Raw genomic sequence first — 13,704 nt, 5'->3', positions numbered from 1 at the left:
TACCCGCCGACCCAAAATAGCATTCCCACAGGATATCCCCTCCTCCAATCTGTTCTCTCCCATATTTTCTCCCATACCCCTTTTGACTTTTCCAGTAGATCTCTATGCTTCAGTGCCTGTATATCTTATTTCCCAATTACATGTAAAATAATATTAATAAAAGTATGTATATATATACACACATATATACATATATATTTTTTATTTGAAAATTTGATTTTAAAACTTTGAATTCTAGATTCATTCCCTTCCTTCCTTGTCACCCACCCTCACTGGGAATATAAGCAGTTCAGTATAGGTTGTACATGTGTGGCTAATGCAAAACAATAACATAGTAGATATATTGTAAAAGACTGACTATATTTCCCTCCGTCCTACCCCACCTCTCACTTGTTCTATTCTCTACTTTGATCCTGTCCCTTTTCAGAAGTGGGTGCTTCCCACTTCCCTCTCCCCGAGCCTGCCCTTCCTTCCATCATCCTCCCTCTCATCCCCTTCCCCCCATACTCTCCTGTAGGGTGAGATACCCTATTTAGTGTGTATGTCTTTCCCTCCCTGAGCCAAATTCAATGGGAATGAGGTTGACCCATTCCCTTTTGCCTTCCTATTCTTCCCCTCCATTGTAACCATTTTCCCTTGCCTCTTCTATATGAGATAGTTTACCCCATTCTGTCTCTCCCCATCTCCTCTCCTTATATTCCTCTCTCACCTCTTAATTTCACCTTTTAAGTATCATCCCTTCCTGTTAAATTGGTTCTGTGCCCTCTATCTATGTATACCTGTAAACATATATACACACATCCACATTTGTATTCATATACCCATATACCCTCATATATAGACACATATATTCTATTCCCTTCAACTACTGAGAAAAGTTTCATCAGTTACAATTATTGTTTTTCCATGTAGGAATGTTAATAGTTCAACTTTGATAAGTTCCATATAATTTCTTTTCCCTTTTTACCTTCTCATGCTTCTCTTGCTTCTTGTATCTGAATGTCAAATTTTCTATTCAACTCTGTTTTTTTCAGCAAGAATGTTTGAAAGTCCTCTATTCCACTGAATGACCATATTTTCCCCTGAAACATGATACTCAGTTTTGCTGGGTAGGTGACTCTTGGTTTTAATCCCAGCTCCTTGGACCTCCGGAATATCATATTCCAAGCCCTTCGATCCCTCAGTGCAGAAGCTGCCAGATCCTGGGTTATCCTGATTGTGTTTCCACAATATTCAAATTGTTTCTTCCTGGATGCTTGTAATATTCTCTCCTTAATCTGGGAATTCTGGAACCTGGCTATAGTATTCCTAGGAGTTTTCTTTTTGGGATCTTTTTCAGGAGGTGATCAGTGGATTCTTTCAACCTCTATTTTGCCCTCTGGTACTAAAACATCAGGGCAGTTTTCTTTGAGAACTTCCTGGAGGATGATTTCTAGGTTCTTACTTTGATCATGGCTTTCAGGTAGTCCAATAATTTTTAAATTATCTCTCCTGGATCTATTATCCAGGTCAGTGATTTTCCCCATGAGATATTTCACATTGCCTTCTATTCTTTCATTTGTTTGGATCTTTTTACAGCATCTTGATTTCTCATAAAGTCATTAGCTTCCATTTGCTCCAATCTAATTCTGAAGCAATGATTCTCCTTAGTGAGCTTTTGAGATTCTTTTTCCATCTGGTATATTCGACTTTTTAAGGCATTCTTCTCCTCATTGCCTTTTTGAGCCTCTTTTGACATTTGAGTCAGTCTGTTTTTTAAGGTATTATTTTCCTCAGTCAGGCTGTTGATTCTCATTTCATAATTTTCTTCCATTGTTCTCATTTCTCTTCTCAATTTTTCCTCCACTTCTCTTATCTGCTTCTTAAGGTCCTCTGTGGCCTGTAACCAGCTTGTATTTTCTTTGAAGCTTTTGGTGCAGGAGTTTTGACTTCACTGTTTTCCTCCTGTTCCATTCTTTGCTCCTTTTTGTCCCCAAAATAGGAGTGTAATGTTGGAATCTTCTGTTTGCTTTGTTTCCTTTGCCTGGTCGTGTCGCCCCTCAGTCACTTGACCCCTGGGCTTTTTGCCACAGTAGGACTCTGCCACTAGACAGGGGAGCTTTTGTCCCAAACGCTAGGTTTTTCTCAGCTGCCAGAGGTATTAGATGGGTACCCTCTCTGAGGTCTCCACACGCTCTGGCAAGCTGGACACACACCCCAGGACCTCCACCCTAGACTGCAATCCAGATCTAAGCAGGTTAAAGCAAGAGCGATTACCCCTCAGACTGGTGCTTGGTCCCCCTACACTCTGCAGGCTGGGAGCTGAAGCTGCCACGTGGCGCTGGCTGGCTGTGCCGGTGTCTCAGTGGCTTCTCACCCCAGGGGGCAAAAGCCACGCACTCCCACTTACTGGGTCCCAAAATCCAGACTGCACTGACCTCTCACTTTGTTCTTCACATCTATGCGTTGATAATTCTGGAAACGGCCACAGCTGCTGCTGATCTGGAGTCCCTCTGGCCTGCTGCTGGTCAGACCCACCCTGGGGCTAAAGCCTTGGTGTGGGGCTGGGCTCAGCTCCCAGAGCACTGCGCTGGATTCCTGCTGGCCTGCCAGGCTATCCTCAGTGGGAGCTTAGCTTCTCTGTGTCATTTTGTGGGTTCTGCAGCTCCAAAGTTTGTTTAGGGTCCCCTTTTTACATGGATTGGGGAAGGTGGAAGCCAGAGCCAAAGGAAGGTTGTGCTTCTACTCCGCTATCTTGGCTCCTCCCCCTCCTTTTGTCAATTCTTAAGATATAATAATATTGCATTCCCTCCATATATTACAATTTGCTAAGCTTTAACCAAATGATTTCCATACTCTTGCCTTCAAGTTCTTTTAATCTTTTTTTCAGAATCAGGCAGTTTATTTTTCTTAGGATTCCTTAGGATTGTTTCCTCCTTAGTATCATTCCCTCTCTTCACCTTCCTCTACAGACATCTTGCTTGTTTTCCTTCTGAATTTTATTCATTTTTATCCCAAACTCTTTGTGTATATGTGTGTATATGTATTCAACTATCCTTTGTCCAGTTCAGAGAACAGTTAGGTTCATTTGATACCTATTCATCTGACCCCTTTGTTCCTGTTTGTTACTTTTCTTCTCATACACTTCAATTGTAGCAAATTGGAGGATATACTGCCTTCTTCATTTCTCTAAGTATATTCTTTTTACTCATCTTTATCTTTCCTCTCTTGCTTCTTTTTGTATTTCCAGCACTTAGAACAGTACCTGGCACATAGTAGATGCTTAATAAATATTGATTGATTGATTTTAATTCCCTAAGAACAGAACCAATAAATTCTTAGGATATGTTCTTCTTATTTAACTCCCTTTGAAGGGAGAGCAGGGGATAGAATATTGGGACTGAAGTCAAGTAATTCTAAGTTCAAAATCATCCTCAGACACTAGCTGGGTGACCATGGGCAAGTCACTTAACTTCTGTCTGCTTCAGTTTCCTCTATTATAAACTGGGGATAATAATAGAACCTACTTCAAAGGTTGTTTTGAGGATCAAATGAGAAAATATTTGTAAAAAGCACAGTGCCTGGCATATAGTAGGTGCTATCTAAATTCTTATTCTCTTATTAAGGACACAACTCCTTTTCTCTCATTAGAATGCTAAGACTACATCATCATATAGCCCCTTTCAATTAATTAAAAAAAAGCAATCTTTCTAGGTTAATTTTCTTCTTGTGTTTACATTTCAAAGGTATAACTCAGCTCTAAGTTGTTTTTTTTTAATCCTGAAATGCTTGAAAGTCCTCTATTCCATAAAAGACCTACTTTTGGGGCGGCCAGGTAGCACAGCGAGTAAGAGCACTGGCTCCAGTGTTGGGATGACCTGGAGATTGAATCCCAGGCTCAGACACTTAGCACCCACCCAGAAACACCTGGCCGTTTAACCTTGAGCAAGTTACTTAACTCTAATTGCTTAGGGGCAGTCAGGTGGCTCAGCGAGTAAGAGCACTGGCTCCAGTGTCGGGATGACCTGTCCGGGCTCAGATACTCAGCACCACACCCAGAAATAACTGGCCGTGTAACTTTGAGCAAGTTACTTAACCCCGATTGCTTTAAAAAAACAACAACAAAAAAAAGTAGAATTGTATTCATCTTTGCAGGATAAGTTATGCTTGACTGTAAATCTATCTTTTTTGTCTTGTGGAATAATGTATTCCAAGAACTCTTATTTTAAGTAGGAAGCTGTCAGGTCTTGTGTGATCCTGATTATAATTCCTTGGTATTTGAACTGATTCTTTTTGGTCAGTTAAAATATTTTTTATTTGACATGAGAACTCAGGATTTTGGATGTGACATTGTTGGGACTTTTCCTTTTGGAATTCTTTTCCAAGAGTGATCAGTGGATTATTTTGTTTTCATTTTGCCCTCTGGTTGGTATTATTTTTGGTTTCTTCCTCTCTCTAGCTTTATTTTCTAAATTTTGTTTTTGTTTCCGGGCTAGGCTCTGTCATGTTCTGTGCCTTTTGGATGGGCTGGTCACCCATGCTTGGTCTCAATCTGGGTTGTCCACTTTATTGCCCTGACCACTACTTCCCAAGGTTAGGTCCCATCATATCTTTGAGGTTTGAAACCCTGGGTCTTTAGGACCCTCTGTGGTACTCAGAACAAAGTGCTAGGGACCTCAGAATCCCTGGGCGTCTGAACTGTCCTGGTTTGAGCATACTGGTCACTGTCATTCCCTGGGTCACATAACTTACATTATGTAACGTCTTAAGTTTAATAAATTGAGAAAAACTCCAAACTTTTGTAACAAACATGCACAGTGAAGCAAAACAAATCTCCCTGTTTGTGGTATCCAAAAACATACATCTCATGCTGTACCTTGAGTAGGTGGATAGTATTCTCTATTCATCATCAGTGTCTCTGAATTGTGGTCGGTCACTCCATTCATTGATCCAAGATCTTAAATCTTTCAAATGTGTTTGTCTTTGCAGTGTTATTCTATAAATTTTTCAGGTTCTGTTTACTATGCATCACTTTATACAAATCTTTCCAGGTTTCTCAATAAAACCCTTTTGTTATTTCTTATGAGAAAATAATATATCATCATATTCATAAACCATAGTTTGGTTAGTCATTCTCTAATTTATAGACACCCTCTCCATAGTTATTTGATTAATTCATATCTCTACTAATAGTGCATTAATGTGCCTGTTTTCCCATGGCCCCATCTGACAATTATAAGTACCCTTTTTGTGAGATAGAATCTCAGAGTTATTTTAACTTGTTTTTTTCTATTAGCAATTTGGAGATTTTTTTTTTTTTGACCTTTTGGAGGGCAATTGGGGTTAAGTAACTTGCCCAAGGTTACATGGCTAGGGTGTTTTTGTGTGTGTGTTAAGTGTCTGAGGCTGGAACCGAACTCAGGTTCTCCTGACTCTGGGGCTGGCGCTTTACTCACAGCGCCACCTAGCCGTCCCAATTTGGAGAATTTTTTCATATGGCTTTTGATTGTATTCTTCCTTTGACAATGCTGTTTCTTTTCCTTTAATCTTTAATCTATTGGGGAATGGCTCTTGTTATTACATATTTAAATCAGTTTCTTAGATATCAAGGATATCAGACCTTTATCAAAGATAATAGTTTGGTTTTGAAGAGGAGGCACAGAATATGGATAGGTAGATAAAAATGGTGTGGCTATTATTATTGGATAAATTATATTAAAAATAGTACAGAACCTGGAAAAGGATTTTTAAAAACTTAATTCAGTTTTTTAATGAACAAAAATCTATTTTTTCTTCCCTCCACCTCCCCAGCCCAAATAGAAAAAAAAAACAACAAAACTCATGAGAAGTACATATCATCAGTCCAAACAAAATCCCACATTGACCATGTCCAAAAACTATGCTTCATCATTGGTTCTCTGTAATCATGGGGTTGGTCATTACATTGATCAGTGTTCTTAAATCTTTCAGAGTTATTTGTCTTTATAATGTTGTTATGGTATAAATTTTTCTCCTAGTTCTGCTTACTTCATTCTACATTAGCTCATACCAGTCTTCCTATTTTTTTCTGTTGGAAGACATGTTTAGGAAAAGACACAGAATAAACTAGCTTGGCTAGGCCAGAGTTTTTGTAATAAAGCAACAGGAAAAGGATGCTGGGCTCACATTGTACAGAGTCTTCGATGGCATACTTCTGTAGGTGATGGTAGAAAACAATTTGATTATTTTTTTCTGAGTAAAATGACATTCCAAATCTACCTATCAATTGTTGCCAAAGTAATCTCCCCAAATACAGTTATTTTTCTTTTTTACTTAAAACACGCTAATGCCCTCCTATTATGTACTGAACAAAGTTTTAACTTTTTAGCTTTGTACTTAAAACCCTCCACATCTGGTGCCACCTTGCCTTTTGACCCTTAACTCACTCTAAGCTTCATTATATTTTCTAAGCACCAGCCAAATTGAGTTATTCATCATCCCCTATACACACCTCATTTCCAAGTCAGCACTTTAGGTTATACCATTCCCTATGCCTGAAATATCTTCTTTGAGAGGTGACATGGTAGATACAGTGGAATTTGGAGTCAGAGGACCTGTGTTCAAATCCTGGTTTTGCTACTTCTTACCTGTGTGACCTCAGGCATGTCATTTGACTTTTCTGGGCCTTTGTGCCCTCAACTATAAAATGAAGAGGTTGAACTAGATGGCTTCTGAGGTTCCTTCCATCTCCTAATCTTTTGTCCTCTCCTCATCTTTGCTTGTTAAAATCCTATCTGTCCTTGACTACCTAGATCATCCATTTCCCTTTTAACTCCTGATTCTATCTGAGTCTCTAATTTTTAGATCTTTGGCTCCTGACCCAGCTCTCGTTTTGGTTTCTTTCTGATTTGGATTCTGATTTGGACCCAGTCCTACCTTTCTCCCAGTCCCCTCACTCCATCCCCATTTCCTTAGGAGTGATATTCCCTCAGGCTAAGTGACTGGTATAATTTAATCACCAGCAGGATGAAGACTGAAACCAAATTGTAAGAATTTGAGGAGTAAGTGATTCCTGAAGAAATGGAAGTCTCAATATGAATTCATTATGATATGGTAACCAGAAAAGCTAATTTCCCAATCTACATTAATGGAAGTATATCATCCAGGAAAAGGCATATGATTATTTCATTGTTTTCTATTCTTATCAGACAATATCTACAATACCTTGTTCAGTTCTCTGCAACTCAGTTTAAGAAAGCAGGTATTTTATACTCTACTTCCTACTCAACTTCCTACATACTATCTCTTCTTCCTAGGTCACATATTCCCAGATCCTTCTGCTAATTCTTGTATGCCAAGGTTTTTAATATTCTCATCAGCTTGGTTTCACTGCTTGATAAGCACACCATTTTGTCAATGTTCTTAAACTAATTGGGCAAATCCATACTAACTAGAGTCTTTAGACTTACAACCACACAACAACATGTGGAATTAAGTGATAGAAGGTTGTGAACTCTCTGAGAATACTCAAGATTTTTGCATGCCCCTAGCACTTTTCGCTCCCTCCAGCGGGGTAGATTTTATAACTGGGAAGGAAAATGTGGGACTAAGTTATACTGGTCTTTCCTATTGAACAGGATCAATTTAATGGCTAGTAGTGCCACCTGGTAGTTAAATATGTACAAAGTAATTTGAGGAGGAGAGAGCCTTAACAACCAGGAGGATTTGAAAAAGCCTCCTATAAAAAATGAGGAGCTTTGCCTTGAAAAGAGACAAAGATTTCAAGAGGTAGAGGTGAGATCATTGCAGGCATGGGGTATAGTATTGCCAGAGTTCAGAATTGGAAGATGGAATATTGTGTATGGAGAATAGCAAATATCCATCATAAGTAATGCAGGCAAGAATGCACACCTGGTTGGCACAACTTTTAGGGCTTTGTGACTACATTTCATGAAATCTGCCAGTCCTTTCTGGCTTTCCTGTCAATATGTCTCTGTTTCTTTCTGATTGATAAAGGAAAATCTGAATAGTCTATCAACCTCTTTAGGAAATTGAGATTTCTCTGAATATGATTATTATTTCATCTGTTCAGTCTTCTGAAAGTCTTTTTGCAAAGCACATGTTATTATTATTATAACCATAAAATTAACAAAGAAGTTTCTCCTCTGTTTTAGGCTATTCTACTTTCCATGAAAAGAAGTGATATTCAGATAAAAGTGAATGAGTTTAGCATGAACTACTGTATATATTTGGTGGCTATATAGATAACAGTCCTACATTGTGGAATAATACAAGATATCAAAGTATTAATTCGATTGGCCCTAGAAAAAGGGGGTTAAGGGGCAGCTAGGTGATGCAGTAGATAGAACACTGGCCCTAGAGTCAGAAGGACCTCAATTCAAATCTGGTTTCAGACACTTTTGTGACCCTGGGAAAGTCACAACCCCAATTGCTTAAAAAAAAAAAAAGAAAAAGAAAAGAAATAGGAGGTTAGTATAGATAACAAAAGTTAAGTATTGCTGAGGAAGGTTGAATGGGCTTAAAGTATATACACAAGTCTTACAGAAGCACTTCTATCAACTCTGTCCCTGTGTGGGTATATGGCTAGGGATTCATTCATTATTCATTCACTGGGGGTTTATGGGAAGGGTGAAGTTATGACTTCTCATTGTTCTCTATGTGCAAAATGTTGACACCCAAAGGAATGTGAAAACCTAGTGACTGTCACTGATTCATTTGAACTGGAAGATAAAACTAGAAGGAACATAGTTTGAGAGGGAGGACTTTTTCAAGAAGGGCACTGTGTTAGAGCAAAAAGAGCACTGCCTTGAGAGGTCATTTGGCTTTTACTCCCAGTTCTGCCACTGAGTTGTATGAACTCAGATAAGTCATTCAGACTCTTGGGCCTCAGTTTTGTCATCTGTAAAATGAGAGAGTTGGGCAGGATTTTTAATGTTATTTCTGGCTCTAAAATGCAATGATTACTCTAGTTTCATGATATGTTTCCTCCCTCCCTCTTTTCCTTCCTTCCTTCCTTCCTTCCTTCCTTCCTTCCTTCCTTCCTTCCTTCCTTCCTTCCTTCCTTCCTTCCTTCCTTCCTTCCTTCCTTCCTTCCTTCCTTCTTTCCTTCCTTCCTTCCTGTCTTCCTTCCTTCCTGTCTTCCTTCCTTCCTGTCTTCCTTCCTTCCTTCCTTCCATCTGTTTTCCTGTCATCCTTTCCCCTTCCTTCCTTTGTCCCCTCCGTGGGACTGGAATAGGTGAATCAGAATGATTATTCCTTTTTATGCTTTTACTCTCCCCCTATCTTCCAATTTATGTTGTGACTGGGGGTGTGGAATGGGTGGAACATAAAGCGGACAGTTATAGCCTAGAATTTGATATATGGCTGAATATAATAGAAGACAATAAAAAACTGATAGAGATCAACCCGCAGTAAATTTAATGTCAACTTATGATATTGACTTCAGAAATAGTGCTAAATTGTCTCTTAGTTCACTTGTTTAATTGCACAGAAAGCAAAAGAAATGATTGTTTTGGGTTTTTTTTTTTTTGCTTCTTTTTTTTTTTTTGGAGGGGGAAGGCAGGGCAATTGGGGTTAAGTGACTTGCCCAAGGTCACAAGGCTAGTTTTTGTGTTAAGTGCCTTAGGTTGGATTTGAACTCAGGTCTTCCTGACTCCAGGGCCAGAGCTCTATTCACTGCACCACCTAGCCACCCCAAGAAAGGTTTGTTAGGGTAAAAATATTAGATGCTCAATTTTACAAGAGCCTGAAGAGAAGCGGTATATATCAAGATTATTAAGTCTTTAGTCACTCATAAAGGAGGAGAACAGAGAAGGAAATGACACAGTTGCTATGTGATAACATGCTTTGCTTTGCTATGTGTAACAGAGTCGAAAAGTCTCTAGAGCTGTTGGGATTCCCCCATTTCTTCTACATATTCTGGGAAGCAGCTTTGCCCTGTGGGAAGATGGGTAATAGAGGAACAATTAGGAAGGAAGTGGGGGTGCTCCCCAAAACTCCAAGATTCAGTGGAAGGTATCGATGTACACAGGAGGCAATATACTAGGGGAGAAAGAGGTCAGGTAGCAGATTCATCACAATTCTATATGTGATTGGAAACAGAGGCTTCTTTGGTTGCTGCAAGATGGGGTTCCCACATACTCTCTCCCTCTCCTACCAAGATGTAGGGTTATGGCTAATAGTACAAATGAAGGCCTAAGAATAATAGAAATGCTGTAGGGTTTTTCTTTTTGTTTTAAGCTGATTTGATATTCTGGGGAAAGGGATGGTCATTATCTGTTGGAGCAATGACTTCCAAAGTGGCTAATGATTGACTCCAAAGGGGTGAATGATTAGCCAGTTAAGGGTAGGAAGATGGGCTGCACCTTGTCTTCCCCCATAGCCAATCATGAGCTTATCTCTGAAACAACTATACCATCCCCCCCCCCTTTTTTTTTTTGCTTTTTGGAGGGGGGAAGGTAGGAGTTAAGTGACTTGCCCAACGTCACACGGCTAGTTTTTGTGTTAAGTGTCTGAGCCTGAATTTGAACTCAGGTCCTCCTGACTCCAGGGCCAGTGCTCTATCCACTTTGCCACCTAGCCGCCCCATATTTTGACACTCTCTCCCTCCTTCTTTCCCCTCCCTTCCCTTCAGTTGTCCTTCAATGGCTGTATTTGGGCAATGGCCTCTCAGGGAGGGAACAAAATAACTTAATCTGATACGCTCTCTTAGTCTCTTGCTTCTCCAAACCTCATCCTCCATAACCACAGTGGCAAGCTCTGTGCTCTGGAGTTGGAGTTGGTGAGGAAGCCCCACCCCTTTAAAATTTTTCCATGAGAGTGAGTAGTCCAGGATGAACAGGAATAATAGGAAACAATTATATTATTCACCCAGGGCCCCCACAAACCCACTCTTCTTTTGAATATCCCTATTTCTTTGGAGGGGTCCTTCTTCATCCTTGATCCCTCATTCAGTTGAAACTACTGTCTTTCAAGTAATCATTGATCTCTTAATTACAATTTTGATGGTCTTTAAAAAAATTGTTATTCTTAACAAACATGGAATAAAACAAACACTTCCATTTACAATATTGAACAGGTAATGAGGATTGCACATGAATCTGTGACTATTATGTATAGCTTGCTTTTAAGTATATAACGAATTCAGTGTTACTTTCAAAACTGTTCTGCTCATTTGTGTTTCTGAATGTCTGCCTGCTCTTGTGCATCTAAAAAATACTTAAATGATTTTTTCCTATTCTTATTTTTTTTGCAATATTATTGCTAGCCCTCTTGCCCCTAATTCCTCCACCAGTGAAAAAAAGGTAAAATACTTGTAAAAGATATGTATAGCTAAGCAAACCAAATCTACACATTAGTCATATCTGAAAATGTATGTTCCATTCTGTACCTTTATCTTAACTGTGTAGAATACTTCATTATTAGTCCTTAGAATTTTTTGATGGTTATATCATTGATCAAATTTTAAAGTCTTTCAAAGTTCTTTTATTGTTATTGTATAAATAACACTTCTGATTCTACTGACTTAATTCTGAATCCAGGTTTCTGGAAAAGCTGTCCCCCTTTGCCAATTTGATGGGTATGAGGTAGATGCTTAAAGTTCTATACATATATAACTTATTCTTTCTCCTGAACTCTAGTCCTATACAATAAACTACCTATTGTACATTTCAAACATTGTCTCAGTTACCTCAACACACAGAAACTCAAATGCAACACATTCAAAATAAAACTTATTACCTTTTCCCCCAAAGCATCCCTCTTTAAAATTTCCCTGTTTCTGGGGTGGCTAGGTGGCACAGTGAATAGAGCATCAGTCCTGGAGTCAGGAGGACCTGAGTTCAAATGTGACCTCAGACTTACTAGCTGGGTGACCTTGGGCAAGTCATTTAACCTTAACTGCCCCTCCAAAAAAAAATTTCCCTGTTTCTGGGGAGCAATCAACATTCTTTTAGTCACCCATATTCTCCATTTTAATCATTAACTCTTTTTTGAAAATTCAATTTTATTTTCAGTTCCAAATTCTTATACTTCTATCTCTCTCCTTTTTCCTTCATTGAGAAATCAAGAAAAAGAAAACTCATTAAAATATACAAAGCAGAGCAAAACAAATTCCCACGTGGTCATGTCCAAAAACAAATATGTCTCATTATGTACTCAGAATTCACTACTTCTCTATCTGGAGGTGGACCCTCTGGAATTTTGGTTGGTCATTGTATTGATCAGAGTTCCTCAGTCTTTCAAAGTTGTTTGTCTTTACAATATTGTTGTTATTGTGTATGTATTTCTGCTCCATCAGACACAGTCACCACTCTTGTTCAGAGCTTCATCACCTCTTGCTTGGACTATTGCTATAGCATGCTCTTTGGTCTCCCTACCTTTAGACAAATTCATTCTCCACACAGCTCCCCAACTTTTTCTTTTGATGTTTTTTCTAGATTTATTTTTAGTTTTCACTAAATCACTTCCATAAGATTTTGAGTTCCAAATTTTTTCTCCACCCCTTCCCTCCTCCAACCTCAAGATGGCATGTAATTTGATATAGGCTCTTCCTATACATTTATACTGAACCTATCTTCACATTAGTCATGTTGTAAAGAAAAATTAGAACCAACGGGAGAAACCATGAGAAAGAAGAAACAAACAAAAAAAGAGAGTAAATAATATCCTTTAATCGGCATTTAGACTCCATAGTTCTTTTTCTGGATGTGGACAGCATTTTTCATCATGAGTACTTTGGAGTTGTCTTAAATCCTTGCTTTGCTAAGAAGAGATGTCTATCAAAATTAGTCATGAGACAATGTTGCTCATTGTACTGTGTACAATGTTCTCCTGGTTCTGCTCACTTCAGTTCATTCAAGTATTTCCAGGTTTTTCTGAAGTCTGTCTGCCCATCATTTCTTATAGCACAGAAATATTCCATTACATTCATAGACCACAACTTGTTCAGTCCTTCTCCAACTGATGGGCATCTCCTCCATTTCCAATTCTTGGCTACTACAAAAAGCTGCTATAAATATTTTTGTACATGTGGGTCCTTTTCCCATCAAATTTATTTTTTTAAAGCACAACTCATACCACGTTACTTTCCTTCCTTCTCTCTCTCTCTCTCCTTTTTTTTTTTTTTTAAAGCAGTTGGGGTTAAGTAACTTGCCCAAGGTTACACGGCCAGTTTTTTGGTGTGGGTGTTAAGTATCTGAGGCAGAACAGATCCTGGGGGCTGGTGCTTTTACTCACTGCACCACTTAGCTGCCCTGTTACTTTCCTTCTTAATAGATTCTAGTGACTCTCTTTGACTCTGCATTCAAATATTTCGTTTTTATTGTGCCTTTTAAAATATACTGTAGTATAAGTATAGTAGTAAATGAATATAATTATGAATAAGTAATTACACATATATTGGGGGTGAGTATGCAAAATTATTTTGCCTACGTCAGAGAAAGCAGAGGGTGACAATCACCATCTGCAGGAGTAGAATTAAACTGCAGAGAGCCTTTAGCACAGAGCTAAGCAAGAGAAAGCAAAGGGTGGTGAAAGCAGAACCCCCAAACCATGCAAGACAGTCTTTAGAATCATTGTCTCCAGACTTTTTTGATCATGTACCCTTTTTAGTAAATGAATTTTTTCTCTTTGGTGGGTATGCTGGCAAGGGAGTGGGGAATGTCCTCATGATCCCAGTGCAAATGTGTGAGGGGCCTAAGGAAGACTAGGTGGAATGGTAGGTTG

This window comes from Petaurus breviceps, unplaced genomic scaffold (genome assembly GCF_028583685.1).
Source record: "Petaurus breviceps papuanus isolate PSGF00001 unplaced genomic scaffold, PetGlider_PUasm1.0 115, whole genome shotgun sequence".
Taxonomy (NCBI): domain Eukaryota; kingdom Metazoa; phylum Chordata; class Mammalia; order Diprotodontia; family Petauridae; genus Petaurus; species Petaurus breviceps.
Note: the sequence above shows the minus strand (reverse complement) of the source record.